A 16,735-nucleotide genomic window follows, 5' to 3' on the forward strand; every position below is an offset into this window, starting at 1 on the left:
GTCCTCAGGCACTGCTGAATGCCCTTGCTGAGCCAAGGGGGTTTCTGAGCATTCTTACCCCCCTTGCTTCTCTCAGGGACTGTTATTGTTTGGGCCATCCCTCGTGAACTCCCATCTCCTCTACCTTCTGGGCCCTCAGTGCCTCCCCCACTAGTCTCCTAAGCTCATTGAAGTTGGCCCTTCTGAAGTCAAGGGCTTTAGCCTTGGTGTAAGCCCTTGATACCTGTGTTGGATAGTGAAATCCAGCAGGTGATGATCGCTATTGCCCAGGTGGTCAAGGACCTGCAGTCCCCTCACCAGGTCGTCCCCCATGGCCAGGACCAGGTCCAGCAAGGCGTTACCCCTAGTGAGGCTGTGCACTTCCTGGATAAGGTGAAGGTCCTGTAATACCTTCAGGACATTGCGGAGAGGATCCCAGAGCTCCTTAAACCCACAGACCACTATCCCCTGCTCCTTATTCATGTGGGCACCAATGACACGGCTCGGAGCACTCCCAGCTGGGTCATGAGGCGCTACAGGGATTTGGGAGTGGGGCTAAAGGGTCTGGGGGCACAGGTGGTGTTCTCATCGATCCTCCCAGTCTCAGGCTATGGGCTGAGGAGGGAGAGGAGGATCCACGTGGTCAACCAAAGACTGCAGCGCTGGTGTCGTCAGGAAGGCTTTGGCTTTCATGACCACAGCCCGCTCTTTGGCGAGAGAGGCAGCAAGCTGCTGGGAAGAGATGGCCTCCACCTCTCTCCCCTAGGGAGGAGGCTCTTCTCAGCCAGACTGGCTGACCTGCTCCACCGGGCTTTAAACTAAGCCCACTGGGGGACGGGGGGGACTACTGCCACTGCTGGTCTGCTGAGCAATCCTTGCAAAGCCAGCTGGTCAAGGCACTTAAGGGAGCCCACCCCTGCCCCAGCCCTGGTAAAATCTGTGGGCAACATAGGAGCCCCCCAGGGGACACTTGCCTGCCTCTACACAAATGCCAGGAGCTTGGGGAATAAGCAGGAGGAGCTCATCCTCCTGCTCAGTGCAAATAATTATGATGTCATAGGGATAACAGAGACCTGGTGGGACTCCACCCATGACTGGACCACGGGGATAGATGGCTATACCCTGTACAGGAGGGATCATGTAGATAAAAGGGGCGGGGGTGTAGCTCTCTATGTTAAGGAAAGCTACACGTCCCTGCAAGCCAATATTGGCGAACAGGGTGGATGACTGGAGATCCTCTGGGTTAAAATCCGTGGGGAACACGGCACAGGGGACACAATGGTGGGAGTCTACTACAGACCTCCCACCCAAAGCCCTGAGTTTGACCAGGAGTTTGCCTGGGAACTGGCTGAGGCGGCATGCTCCAGGACCATGGTTGTCATGGGTGACTTCAATTACCTGGATATCTCGTGGGAGGATCGCTCAGCAAAATCCGAGCGGTCGCAAAGCTTCCTCTCGTGCGTGGATGACCTCTACCTGACTCAAGAAGTCTATGGGCCAACGAGAGGCAAAGCGCTGCTCGACCTGGTACTGGCTACTGGAGATCACCTAGTCGGCGACCTAGTGATCGATGGGAAGCTGGGTGACAGCAACCACGAGCTGATCACCTTCACCATCCGCCGAAAAGCTGGCAGATCAGTCAGCAACACGGAAGTCCTTGACTTCAGGAAAGCCGACTTTGACAAGCTCAGGAGGCTTGTCAGTGAGGCCCTAAGGGACCATGACCACGGGAAGAGGGGAGTTCAAGAAGAGTGGTTGCTCCTCAAGGGAGCGATTCTCAATGCACAAACTAAGTCTATTCCATCTCAGAGGAAAGGCAGCAAGAGGGCACAGCAGCCCCCCTGGCTCTCCAGGGACCTAGCTGACCTCCTGAGGCTAAAAAGAAAGGCCTACAAAGGATGGAGGATGGGAGTCACCTCCAAGGAGGATTATTCTGCACTGGTCCGGTCCTGTAGGGAGCATACCAGGAAAGCCAAGGCTGCAACTGAACTCCAGCTAGCTTTGAACATCAAGGACAATAAAAAGTCCTTTTTCAGATATGTGGGGAGCTGGAGGAAAAGCAGAGGCAACATTGGACCCCTGCTGAACCAGATGGGGCAACTGACAACTGACGCCCAAGAAAAAGCCAACCTATTAAATAGGTACTTTGTGTTGGTCTTTCATCAGTCCCATGGGACGCCCATGCCCGCTACGGGATAGGGAAGTCCGGGTGAGGGTGATCCCCTGCCCTCCATTAATGCTGACTTTGTGAAAGAACATCTTGAGAAGCTGGATACCTTCAAGTCAGCCGGCTCTGACAATCTTCACCCCAGGGTACTCAAGGAGCTGGCGAGCATCATAGCCCAGCTTCTAGCACGGATCTTTGAAAACTCTTGGTGCTCTGGTGTAGTGCCCGAAGACTGGAAGAAGGCCAACGTGGTGCCTATCTTCAAGAAAGGGAGGAAAGTGGATCCGGCTAACTATAGGCCCATTAGCTTGACTTCTATCCTGGGGAAGATCTTAGAAAAGTTTATTAAAGAGGCCATCCTTAATGGACTGGCCGGCGCCAACATCTTAAGGGATAGCCAGCACGGGTTTGTTGCGGGTAGGTCTTGCTTGACCAATCTCATTTCCTTCTGCGACCAGGTGACCTATCACCTGGACAAGGGAGAAGAGATTGATGTCATATATCTTGACTTCAAAAAAGCCTTCAATCTGGTTTCCCATGATCGCCTCTTGGAGAAACTGGCCAATTATCACCTTGGGTCCCTCACTATCCACTGGCTGGAAAATTGGCTCCGTGGTCAGACCCAGAGGGTAGTAATTGATGGAAGCCACTCATCATGGTGTCCTGTGAACAGTGGGGTCCCCCAAGGCTCTGTCCTTGGACCCATACTGTTCAACATCTTCATTAATGATCTGGACACTGGAGTCAGAAGCAGACTGGCCAAGTTTGCCAATGACACCAAACTTTGGGGCAAAACATCCACACCAGAAGACAGGCGGGTGATCCAGGCTGACCTGGACAGGCTCAGCAAGTGGGCGGACAAGAATCTGATGCTGTTCAACGGCAATAAATGCAAGGTTCTCCACCTTGGGAAGAAAAACCCGCAGCATCCTTATAGGCTCGGCAGTGCTATGTTGGCTAGCACTATGGAAGAAAGAGACTTGGGGGCCATCATTGACCACAAGATGAACATAAGCCTGCAATGCGATGCTGTGGCTAGTAAAGTGACCAAAACGCTGGCTTGCATCCATAGATGCTTCTCAAGCAAATCCCGGGACGTCATTCTCCCCTTGTACTCAGCCTTGGTGAGGCCGCAGCTGGAGTACTGTGTCCACTTTTGGGCTCCACAATTCAAAAAGGATGTGGAGAAGCTTGAGAGAGTCCAGAGAAGAGCCACGCACACGATCAGAGGTCAGGGAAGCAGACCCTATGATGACAGGCTGAGAGCCCTGGGGCTCTTTAGCCTGGAAAAGCGCAGGCTCAGGGGTGATCTGATGGCCACCTACAAGTTTATCAGGGGTGACCACCAGTATCTGGGGGAACATTTGTTCACCAGAGCGCCCCAAGGGATGATGACTAGGTTGAATGGTCATAAACTACTACAAGACCATTTCAGGCTGGACATAAGGAAGAATTTCTTTACTGTCCGAGCCCCCAAGGTCTGGAACAGCCTGCCACCGGAGGTGGTTCAAGCGCCTACATTGAACACCTTCAAGATGAAACTGGATGCTTATCTTGCTGGGATCCTGTGACCCCAGCTGACTTCCTGCCCTTTGGGCAGGGGGCTGGACTCGATGATCTTCCGAGGTCCCTTCCAGCCCTAATGTCTATGAAATCTATGAAATACAGCCAGGAACCTATGCGAGCAGTCAGACCTGGCTGTCTGCTCTTCCCAGCAAATGCCTGGGTAGTTTCGGTCACCCATGACAATAACATCCCTTGACCTAACCGCCTCCATAAGGTGACTGGAGAAGTCCTGGTCCAGCTCTTCCCCCTGGTTGGGTGGTCTGTAGTAGACACCCACCATAAGGTCCCTTTCGCCACGCCCCCCTTGTAGTTTGACCCATAGCGTCTCTGCCCGACCCTCTTCTAACCCGAAGTTAATCCTGATGATGTGAGGTGCTCTTTGACATAGAGTGTAACCCCCAACCTTTCCTCTCTGTCTTGTCTCTTCTATATAGGGTGTATCCCTGAATGCCCACCACCCAGTCGTGGTAGGGTCCCACCAAGTTTCTGTGAGCCCTACTAAGTCCGGGTTCTTACTCGCAATCAGGAGGCACAGTTCCTCCTGCTTACTCCCCATACTATGAGCATTATTGTAGAGGCACCTGAGGCCTCCTGAGGGTGCATGTGCCTCCCTCCCACTCCCAGGACAGCTGTGGCTGCCTACTCCCAAGACGTTGATGCTTACCTGGGCTTCCCTTCCTCGTGTCACCCTGCTTGCTGGTGAAGCATCCTCTGCACTCAAAGCGGCCCCTTCCCCCTGCAAAGCTAGTTTAAAGCCCGCCGTATGAGATCAGCCAACCTAGAGGAAAAGATATTTCTGCCCTTAGGGGACAGGTGAAGCCCATCCCACCCCAGCATGCCCTCCTTACAAAAACGTGGGTCATTGTCAAAAAACCCGAAGCCTGCCTCGTGGCACCAGCTCTGAAGCCGCCAGTTAACCACGTCAATGCAGGCCTCATGACACCTACCCCGTCCACATACTGGGAGAATGGAGGAAAATACCACCTGGGCTCCCGGCTTCTTTAGTTGGTGTCCCAAGGCCTTGTAGTCCTCCATGATATTATCCGGCTTGCCCTCAGATGCATCATTTGTACCCACACTGACCACAACCAGTGAGTATAGTAGTCAGAGGGCTTGATGATTTTAGGGATGGTCTCTGTGATGTTGCTAATCCTCGCTCAGGGCATGCAGCAGACCTGCTGTGACCAGGGCTCCGAGCGACAGATTGGACCATCAGTTCCCCTCAGGATTCCCCTTTGTCCCATCATTTTTTAGCCCCTCATACTCTCCCCAGAAATCATGTCAGGATGTCCATTGTCAGTTTGGCATTCAATTCAGGGCAGCTTCATCCTCCACACTACCTAAAAAATAAAAGAGCACAGGTGATACTTTCCCTGTTTATAGGTCCTGTGCATGAACTTTGAGTCCAACTGTGGGGAAGGTTCAGTCCTCAGCTGGGACCATACTTAGTACAAGAGGACTATTCATGGAAGTAAGCTAGAAGGCTCTAGCAAATCTCTGTTGATCATTTGCCAATGATTTTTTAAGGGCTTGTAACTTGGGCAGTTTTTATGGGGAAAACATAAGCCTCATGCCAGACAAAGAACATATTTCCCTAATCAATTTCACGTCCCTGTTCCAGTGCATTCAGATGCTGGAACTTCCAAATTATTTTTTTTTAACATGGGAAAATAATGTATTTGTCCCTAGCTTCATTCTTCAAAAGGGTGGAACTATTTTGGCTGCAGTTTTTCAAAATAATTCTGTCTGGGGCAGATGTCCAGCATAGAAAGCATAGGCCAAAATGATTATAATTGGGAAAAGTTATAGGAAACTGAGAGCAGGGTTTTATAATGGGACATGTCAGACAACCTTGACATGCAATGCTAAAAGCTTTTCTTGTAATGTTAATGTAACATGTTAATGTAACGTGTGTATAATTCAGGGAGTAAGACAATAGCAGAACTGGGGCCATCTGTGAAACCTTAATTTTGCCTTCCTGGTCAACTTGCCAACAGATTAGGGATGGTTGTGGTTAAAATACTGGACTGAAATTTAGAAAAAAATGGGGTTTTTCTCTACCTCATACTTTGTATGTGATGCTGAGCAAGTCATGTTGATCAAACTTTTCTAAAGTGCCCACTAATGAATTGTTTTTTAATTCTATTTTTTTAGCAGCATCCCAAAGTAGTGGACAACTTTCCAGATTTGGGGCTTCATCTATTTATAGCTTAGTCCCTCCCCTCCCTCTCCCACTCCCAAAATTGCTATAATAATATTTCTGTGTCACTGGATGATTTGAAAATAAAAAGCCATTCATGTGTGGGAGCTGCTTAGATGTAATACTAATGGATGTAATAGCAGAAGAAAAAAACGGAAATAAAACATTCTATATTCAGTGCAGTGTTATGAGGGTGTTCAGTAAATAAGGCCACATAGCGAGTGATGAAGGTAAATAATGAACAGCTGCCTCATTCCTTGAACACTGTACATCTTGTACACTGAATGAGATGGAGGTCCAGTGGAAAAAATAGTATGTGATCATGTACAGTAATTAAAATTATAAAGTATTCAGTACTTCTAGACTGCCCATTTGGTATACAACCAAAGTCAAATAACATATAACGTTTATTCTTGTCCCTCATGGATTTAAGATCGAATTTACATGTAGAAAGGCATTTCCTGTCAGTTGTTGAATTTGGAATCATCCTATTCTGCAGCAGTTGCCAATGGAAACTGTTGATCTTTTGATACCTTTACATTATCTATAACTCCTTCCCAAGGTTCAAAAACTGGAATAAATGTGGGTGGTGTTTTGATTTTTATTTTTTTTCCCAAATGTGAATTACATTTCTGCAGTAGCCTTTTAAAAGGCAATAATTGTTTATGGAATTGAACATTAAAATAATGATAAACCTAATGCAAAGCATTTCCCAGTGGCTTTCTGATTCATAATGTAGACCTTTATCCTTTGAGCTAAAGTATAAATGTTATGAGCTGGTAGCAGCAGTAATCTGCTCCAGTGTACATATATATATCAACAGCCCCACTCAATAGGGGATGCAGCACTCACTTTGTCAGTGGGTTACACACTATTTTTAGACAGTGATGCAGTGCTAGAAATAAGGTTTTCTAGAATTTGTACTTAGATCATGAAGGGGAGTCTAGCCATTAAAACAGGAATGAGAGACACTGTGCTGTGTTATTTTAGTAGTGCTTGGCATTTGTATTGTGCGTATTCATCTGTGGGTCTCTGAATACTTTGTGAAGTTGAGTATGCAGAAGTAGGTCTATTTTGGTAGGCATAACCAAGCCTATAATTTTGGCAGGTTCATTCTGAGAGGCAGACTTCATAAAACCTAGCTCTACAGTAGTATAGATCAGAATATTTGGGTTTCCAGCCAATGATACCTTCTACACCAAGGAGTATTTTGATGGAAGAGGTGGAAGATTATCTGGTTTGCCTGAATCTGAATTCACCGTGACTTGTCTTTTCAAACCAAAATCTGGCTGATGGCAGACAAAAGTAGAAACCAAGGGTACCTATGCAAATTCAGGGCAGGCATTTCCAAAGACACCGTAGCTTTTACTTAAAGTGCTTTAGGTACAGCACCCTAAAACTTAATAGAGATTCCATGGCTTAGTGTGAGTTTCCTGCTTGGCTAAAGTTCTGTAGAGTAGGAGGCAGGGGGTTCCAGACATTGCATAATGCAGCCTGAGGCCGTGGGCAAGCCCCAGTTAAATACATGTGCAATAAAGGCAAACTAGGTAGGCTGAGATGCACTACCGCAGTTCACCTTACATTTAAAACACATACAGCAAGATTTAATTAAGGCAACTTATACCAATTTAAAAACATTCTAAAATCACCCTCATGTATTAAGTGATGGTTTTAGAACACTTTAAATGGTAAAAAACCATCACACGTATAGGCATCCTAAATTCTCTTCCTTGCTCATGATATTAGGAAAGCAAAAATAAACAGTCTTCCCCCTTACAGAGATCTCTCAAATACTCCTTATATTAAAAAAAAACTGAATATGGGCAGGAAAATTGAGTATACTCCCCCCTCCCACGTTTTCTTATGGTTAGCTTGAACATTTGTGTGCTAGCCACCCGCATGGTGCTAACTACCCACTGTCTCTGTCATGTGGTGTGTGAGCTCTGATTCTGCAGCATGAAAAAGCATCAGGAAAGCAGACTTTCTTTTTAGTGCTATGAAAACAGAAATTAGTGAAGGCCATATATACAGGTGCTGTAAATAAATAGTGTGCATTTGCCATTAAAAGATAGTTGTAAATCTTTTAGTGGATACCTGGCAAAACATGACTGCTTTGATATTTTTTTTCTTTTTGGTTGGGGGGAGTGGGGTTTGCTGTGTACTTTTGAGATCTTCAATATGCATCTGAACTAGTTTTTCCAAACTTGGTTGATTAATAAAGATGCCCCCTCCCCTTATAGAGGTACAGCATTAAAAAAATCACTCATTATTCACAGCTTTTGTTACCAGCTGTTTCATTTTGAAAACCAGGGCACTGATTTAGGTACCTACAATGTGTATTTGGGGACCAGAGTTTTGTAACCAATATATGAAAATGTTGATCTTGATCTTAAGAGGCTGAGAGAGGAGGGTCCTGTTTTCTTACGGCAATTGAATAGGGGTCATTTGTTGAGCTCAAGTAGACTTAGGTCACATGTTAATTTCTTAGCAATTATAAGGGATTGTGAAAGTAGGTGTTGGTCCTTCTTTTCTATGTTCACCTTTGTTTTCCTTCAGTGAAAGTAAGACTGGGATAAACATTCACTTTATTTTATATTTCATTTTAAAAACAATGGACAGCAGCAGCTGTCTAAAAGACGTGAAATATATGTTGTAAAGAAACAGTACTCTACTAAGAATATGTACTATCATCTGCATGGATTGTTCAATCAATCCTGTTCAAGGCCTCCAAGAAACATTTATGGAATGTGATGTGTAAAACATCCTGGTGAGAAATATCAGTTATCTTCAATAATTTGCAGGTGAAAGTGTATCGGGTTCAAACCTCCAAATCCCAGATGCTTTTACTGAGCTGTAGGAGTCTTGTAGGAAATTGTTAATCTTTTACTGACCTCTAGTGGCAATATATAAAACAATGGTCTATAGATATGACCTTGATCAGATCAGAAAGTTGCACCATAGAAATCAGAGCCGGAAAAGACCTATTAGGTTCACACTGTTAGTTCAAAACCATTAGCTTCAAACTGAAGCCTTTGCACAATCCAGTACACTTTTCAGTAGTGTCAAGCAACTGTTTCTCACTCTCTCTCTCTTTTTTTTCTTGTCACTGCCCTTGAGAAGCTATCATGCTGCCTAATCATAGAATCAGAGAAAAAGATGGTTGGAAGGGATCACAGGATGTCATTTAGTTCAGTCCCCTGCTCAAGGCAGGTTCATCCTTGCCTAAACCATCTAACAAATCTCAGCATTAGAAAATGTTTCCCCTGATGTTCAGACAATTTGCTTAATTTTATTCCATCATATTGGCTATATCCACTTTGATTATAGATTTCTGAGGTTTCCAACCTTGCCTTTCCTTTCTTATCTCCTCTCCTTGATTATGATCACTTCCAGGTACTTCATGATGCTTGTTCTGATTTCATTAGTCCAGTGATTCCCAAACTTTCTTAGGCAGTTGGCCATCATTATCCCTCAACATTTTTTGCAGACCACCATCAAGCCTTATCAAGCTTGTTATTGAAAAGAAAGGGGTAGGACACTGGGCTGTTGCCATGTGTGGACCAGTTGAAGACCACAGGTTGTGACTTTGGGGACTGCACTAGACATCTCTTCTGCCACCCTCCGTGGATCAAGCCCCACTATTACATTCAGTCCATCACCAGTGTGTGCAATCTAATTTGAAAGGTTTCCTTCATGATGTTGAGTAGCTGATCAGCAGTTCATCTTTCTGGTGGGCAGTGGAGTGGATTTTGAGGTCTATATTAAACTGTGTATTTGGCAGACAGGACCTGACATATTTCAGAGACGGACTTGAGTACCTGTCTTCCTTGATTGGATAACTGCCTTTTTCCCCCTGCAGCCCTCCTGTTTATACACTGCCTTTGAGCCCTTACTATTGCTGTCAGGGTGGCTTGAGTGTTTGATTTAACTGCTGTATTGACAATCTACTGAGAAGCAGCTTGTCAAGGCGCATGGGTGAAACAGCCTCCCTCATTTTGAAGTCTCACTTCCTTCAAGCCCTTTCCCTCCAAAAGTCTGAAAAAACACATATTCAGATCACTATTACAGACTCTGCATTGCCTTGCCTCCACATACAACTGTACTGTAAATCTTTTAGCAGTAATTCTTTCATTCAACTCTGGGTGGTGAGTGCCTGTTGTAAGATGCTGAGTATCCTCTACTTCTGGTTATCTTGGTCAGACTTGCAAAGAACTCTGTCACTCATAAAGGGTGCTCTGTATCTCATGGGATGGAACTTTGTTTGTTTAACTAATTTGCATCTATTTGTGCACTGAGTGCTTGCTTACTGCAGTATGGAAACAATTTCATAATGTTGACTATAGACAGACATTGCACTGCTGTGGGACCAGTTATGCCGCAACTTCTCCTACAATGGAGAAGTCTTGGGACATGGCATGTCCACACATTGCCCTTCCAATTGGGTTTAGAGTGGTTGAATGCACTGCAACCCTTCTGCCAGTAGGTGGCTAGATAGCACACATCCCAGCATGCCTTGCACTGGTAGAGTCTCTGCAGGTTCCCCTGACTTTGTCAGCTCTGTTCAGAGCACTCACTGAATGTTCACATTATGCGTAGTGAAATTTGTATGGGATTTTGGTATGTATCAACGGGCAGCTAATGCTTCTAACCACCTGCCTGAATTTCAGCTGCATTTGTGTGGCCATTACTGACTGTGCCCCGTAGCTTCCATGACCATCAGTCTTTCTGGACCTGGATGTGGCTGTCAACTTGTGGCAGAGATGTAGTGAGCTCCTTCAGCACCTGGGATGGGTGAGAGGGAGGGGATTATACAGACCACTGAAGGTGGGGGAGGACGGACAGGGTCTTACCTGCCCCTGCTCTCTGCACCCAAGTGGCAGCTGCTAATGCTGTGGATGCTGCTATAGCAGCATGTGCACTTGGGCTGCTACTGCTGAGGGACAGGCTCACTGCACACCAGCTTCAGAAGCCCCCTGGTGCAGTACTCTGGTGCCCTGTATGCTCCCCCTTCTGGCTCAGATATGCCACAGAGCATAGATCTGCCATGTCAAAGACTGAGATGATCTAGTTGGGAATGGTCCTGCACTGAGCAGGGGGTTGGATTAGATGACCTAACGTCCCTTCCAACCCTCATTTTCTATGATTCTATTATTCTGTGACTCAGTGGTGGGGGCAGGGATGTCAGTCTGTTTGCCTCCTTGCCTCCCAGATGCACTACTTCATGACCGTCTGTGCCTTCCTGACTCCTATGGACAGGTGGCTGTTCCTGAGTGGCAAAGATTCTGGGGGTGAGAGGGATGAGTAATTTTGGTGCCCCTTCTAAGATGGTGCCTGGGGGCTGGTACCCTGCTCACCCCACACAGTTATGCTACCAATCTGTGGACCTTGCTGGTCCAAGATCATAAACTCATAAGCAAGACTTATTGGAAAAGGAGATATTGGCACACTTTGGCTGCCATGATTTGTTCCATTCACTCCAAGGGTGTCAAAGCAGTACTTGCAGGTGAGAAATTCACATGTATACTTGGTGCCAAACAATAAGCAGTCTCTATCTACATCTGGCTCCTAATCCACAGGAGCAGCTACTACTGTGAAGATATTTTGACCGCAGGTCAGCACATTGTGTTTAGGCAGAGTTGGGAGTGGTTCCAAACTGGGGAGTGGTGTTTCTGGGTCAATGCAACTGATGGGAGTGATCATCATAGTCACTTTGGATGATGAGCAGTGTCACATGAACTTCTGTGTGTCCAGGAATATCTTCATGAAGATCTATACTACTCCTGTCCCATACATATGGTGGCAGACAATGGCAATGCCAGTACCGTGGAGGATTGCGTTGCCATCTCTATATGAAAGCTCATGCCCCTGGACAGCCTCCAGTCTGTGACAAACCATTTTAGCAAGTTGACAGCTGGAGAGGCAGTGCAGGAGATAGGTCTGGCAATTCATTGGGTGATGGCACCACGTGTGATAGCCTCACCGCCCTGGAAGGTCATGAATGGATTTGGCAGCCTTGAGTTCCCCAACTATGTGGGGCCATTGATGGTGCACACATAGCTATTCTTTTCCCCATGTACTGTGACCTTGAATTCATCAACTGGAAGGGCTATTTCTTGGTTGTGACTTATGCAGTGACTTATGTGGACCACCATGGCCATTTTACACATATAAATGCCAGTTGGTTGGCTGGGGTTCACCATTCCCTCCTCCCTGAGCTTATGGAGTGGAAGAAGTTTGCCCCTGGTGTGCTGGGCATCCAGATTGAGGGAGTGACTATATCTTTGATACTAACTGAGAACTTTGCCTACCCACTGCACCCCTGGCTGATGATACCCTTCACTGGATGCCCAGAAGCAGCTGTTTAACTGCCAGCTCAGCAGCTGCAGAATGCATGTAGAGTGTGCTTTTTGCTGTCTTAAGGCTCACTGGAGAGCACACAAATGGATGCCAGCCAGTACAACATACCCCAGTCCGCAGTCTGTGCATGTGCTGCACAGTATCTTCAAGGCCAAAGGAGAGACCCTACCCAAGCCCCTGCCAGTCAAAGTGGCATGGTCCCCAACTCCTTCAGGTGCTGTGCCTGCGAATGCTCAAATGGAGGCTGGTTGTCTGGCACTGCGTGCGCAAGATGCACTGGCAGATCACTTTGCCAGTCTCTGGGCAGAGGATCAGAACAGTGAATCGTAGAATGATGTAGTGTATACAATTAAATACTGTCAACAAACTCATGCCCCAGCATGGACAGAGGAGCATTGTGAAGAGGGGGTGTACATGGGAGGAACATTCAACCAGATGCTGAGCCATGCTTTTGCGGATATAGAAGTGAAGGAGCAAAGGAAGGGCATGAAAGCTTCGACTCTGCAAGATGGTGGGCTCCTTTGGACTTGGATGGAGGGAAGGGGGAGAGAAAGAGATGGGGAATGAGGAACAGCTTGGGCTTGCTGTGCATGGCTCCTCCCTGCCCTGCTTTTTTAATTGATTCTGGGCTGCCAAAGCAGCTCCTGGGTGGGAGGGAGGGAATGAGGAAAACAGCTGGTGCTGGGACAGGCAGGTGGCAGCACACTGAACAGCTGTTTTTTATTATTTTATTATTTTATTTATTGGCACTTTTCCTGCCCCCGAGCACTCCTGCCCCTACGTACGGTGAGTGCCACAGTCATAGGTTGACAACAGGCAGCTCTTTTATTAAACAGCACAACAGAAATGTGAAAAGAGGAGGTCACCAGACCAGCAAACAAATGCAATGAAAAAAAACCCCAATAACCCTATAAACCTACAGAGGCAAAACCCATCACTTATGCCCCCATGCCCCCATGAATGTGAGCATACCTTGAGTCTAGCACAGCCATAGCATGAGCAGAGCTATGTCCCCAGATGGTGGCAGCTGCCTCTGGACACCTGTTCAGATCATGGGTTACGCATGCCTGATGCCTGGGGGTGCTCCTTTCCTACCCAGGGAGACCCCTGTGGGACACTGAAACCAGGTAGCAGCAAGCTTGTTGCTTGTTTTATTGCACCATTAATTGGTTGTTTCTGTAGCTAGGTTACAACTTAATGCAGAGTGGCCAGAATTACTCACCCTAGGAGCCACATCCAATCCTCCACTGTTCAAGAGCTGGAGAGCTGGGTGAGAGGGGCTCTGAGCAACCCAGAGTGGAGGTGACCCCCCCTCTCCCCTGCACTGCCAAGCTGCTCCGGCTTTCCCCATGGGGAGTGTGCCCTGGGGTAAGCGGTGTGGCTGCAGCCCCCACCCTGGCAGCTAGGCATCTGGGCAGGCAGTCCTGGAGGGAGAGAAGGAGGGACAAGGGTAGGCCCAAGGCATGCTCTCCATGGGGAAAGCCAGGGCAGCAGGATGTACTGAGCTGTGCTGTCCTCCACAGCTGCCTCAGGGAGAAGTGGGCGAGACTTCAGCCAATTTCTGGAGAACCATAAGTACCGTGCCGGTGAGCTGCATGCAGCTCCTGAGCTGCAGTTTGGCCACTGTGGACTTAAGGTATGATTAGCTGGTCAGTCACACCTTAAGTGTAGTGTGCAGATAGGGCTTTAGGCTATTAAGCATATTCTGTTGCCTTGGGACCTCCTAATGCCCCTTGTCTATAAGCACAGGATGCGGGCATCTGGGCCAGTGTCACTCTGATCCATGTTACCCCGCAGGAGAGGCAGAACAGAGGTCTTTGCTACTCAACATCATGAAGGAAACCTTTCAAATTAGATTGCACACAGTGGTGATGGACTGAATGTAATAGTGGGGCTTGATCCACGGAGAGTGGCAGAAGAGATGTCTAGTGCAGTCCCCAAGGTCACAACGTGTGGTCTTCAACTGGTCCACACATGGCAACAGCCCAGTGTCCTACCACTTCCTTTTCAATAACAAGCTTGATAAGGCTTGATGGTGGTCTGCAAAAAATGTTGAGGGATAATGATGGCCAACTGTCTAAGAAAGTTTGGGAACCACTGGACTAATGAGATCAGAACAAACATCATGAAGTACCTGGAAGTGATCATAATCAAGGAGAGGAGATAAGAAAGGAAAGGCTAGGTTGGACACCTCAGAAATCTAGAAGTATACTGCAAGAGAGGGTGGTGTGTGGTAACTTTGATTATAGAGAGGGCAGAAATATTCCAGTAGTAATTGCCCTGCGTGTTTGGCTCTTCTTTGGAATGTCAGGGAATGCCTGGTGGTGTATCTAACTACCCGATACTACCATCTTGCATGGTCCAGTGCTAAAGGGGTGTGAACGATCTCTCTCTAGCTTAACTGTCAGCCAATAACTCACAAAGGCTGCAGACAAGCAGTCACTGCATTGCTCAAAATGCACAGCTTGACCATGCAAAGGGAGCAAGTATGCCCCCTTCCCTGCCTACTCTTGCTTTGAGGGGATGGGCCAACCACTTCTATGAAGAGCCCACAAACTTGCAAGTTGTATGTAGTGTGCTGAAGGATCGTGGTAGAAAGGGCCCATAAACCTTTTAGCAGTGGGGGGTCTGCTGCTTCATGTGAGTCACAACACCTCCTTCCTGCCTCCCCCTCACCCACTGTGAGTGGACACAGGAGCTCCCCAGCCAACCCCTTGTCTTACATCTCCTTCTGTGAAATGGCCCTGGATTGCACAAACTGAGGTTGTTAGGTTGGGAAACCAGAGGGAGCTTGGACTGACTTCTGGGGCAAACATCAGCATTTAGAAGAGCCCAGGACAGTACAACCAATGAGTGGCCACATACAGGGGAACCTAAATTGCCATGGTTATCTGCACTGACCAACCAAATGACTAACCTGTTAATTTAAAAGCTACTTGTTTTCTCCTTTCTCCTTCCTTAGTTTGCAATGCAGTGCTTGTAATAAAGTGCCTTTATCTATCCCTGATGAATTGTTTGAATGGGGGTGAAGGTCACTGCAGCAACTTTCTCAGGGTGGGATCTAGGATGAAAAGTTGAAGGTGCTGGCAAAGGTTGGAAGCAGGGGAGTACTGAATCAGCTTAACATCTGAGCATGAAGCCAGGACTAGTGCCTTATCTTGAGCTGTGGATGTGAGGTCAGGTGCAGCAGGGAGGGTCCCTATTGCTGTACATCAGTCTATGGTGGTTTTGCTAGGGCAGAGGTTTTTAGACTTTTTGAGCTGTGCCCCACTTCGAGTTACAGTTTTGTTCATGTCACCCCCCTCACCCCAAAGAAGCAGTGCAGCCAGGCACAGGCTGCCTCTTATCTTAGGAGCCAGCATGGCTCAGCTTGGCAGGGCAGGCTCCACCTGCCATGGCTCCAGTGCTCCGCTGCAGGTCTAGGCTACACGCCCACCACATTGGACTCCTGGAGGTGCAACAGTTTGCTGGCGAAGCCTGCCTGGGGTTCCCTGCCCCTGCATGCCCCTGCAAGGCTGCAGCAGCTCCAGCTCCTTGCAAACTTGCCTGCACCCCACTGCACTGAGCCTGCCCAGTGTTCCTTCACACCCCACCCCCTAAGGGGGTGCACCACATAGTTTGAAAACCACTGTGCTAGGGGGATGGATGAGGCGTTAAGTGGAAATTCACTTAAATGGCATCAGTCATTGTCTCCCTAAACTAGGACCCACAACACGGTGATGGATCAGTGACCATTATGAATGCACCTCCAAAAGACCATGGTAGTTCTATTAATAGCCCACTTTGACTAAAGTGGTACCTATTAGCACACCATACTTGCATGAGGGAAGGGAGGCATAGCAGGGCAGTCTGTAAGTGTGGCCACAGATCCACACCACAGTTCTGCAAGGCACAAGGACTTGTTCACAGTGCAGCATTTAGATTGAGGGGCCATGGTGGAGGGAGGATGGCTGGAGCCGGCTGGTTAGGAAGATGGAGGACCCCAGTGGTTGGTGTTTGCAGTGCAGGCTGCAATGCTGATCTCAGGTGGCTGGCAAGCACAAAATGATTGGCAGGTCATCATACAGGGCAATTAATAGGTGGGGATAGCTACTTGGGGCCTGTCACCTCTAGGCTGTAGAATCCTTTAATTAGGGTCACAATGGCTGCACAGAGTTCAAGAGGGCTCAGGATTGAGGCCAAATGGCTCATTGTGGGATGCCCTGAGGACTGACCCGCTCAGAGGTGCCAAGTAAGTGGGGGCCCATGGGCCTTGGCCCCCCTCGGAGAGAGGGTAGTCTCCTGAAACACATATAATGTTCCAATGTCCATCATCTTAGCTCCACCCCCCGCACCCCTCCCCAGCAAAAACAGAAGTTGGCACCTATGGACCAGCTTGCTTGTCACAGGAAAATCATTCAGATGTTCTTCATAGTAGAGTGGGACAAACAGTTAATACTTCTTATCCTGTGAACTTGTTTGAGTTT

The sequence above is a fragment of the Alligator mississippiensis genome, chromosome 4 (genome assembly GCF_030867095.1).
Source record: "Alligator mississippiensis isolate rAllMis1 chromosome 4, rAllMis1, whole genome shotgun sequence".
NCBI classification, from domain to species: Eukaryota; Metazoa; Chordata; order Crocodylia; family Alligatoridae; genus Alligator; species Alligator mississippiensis.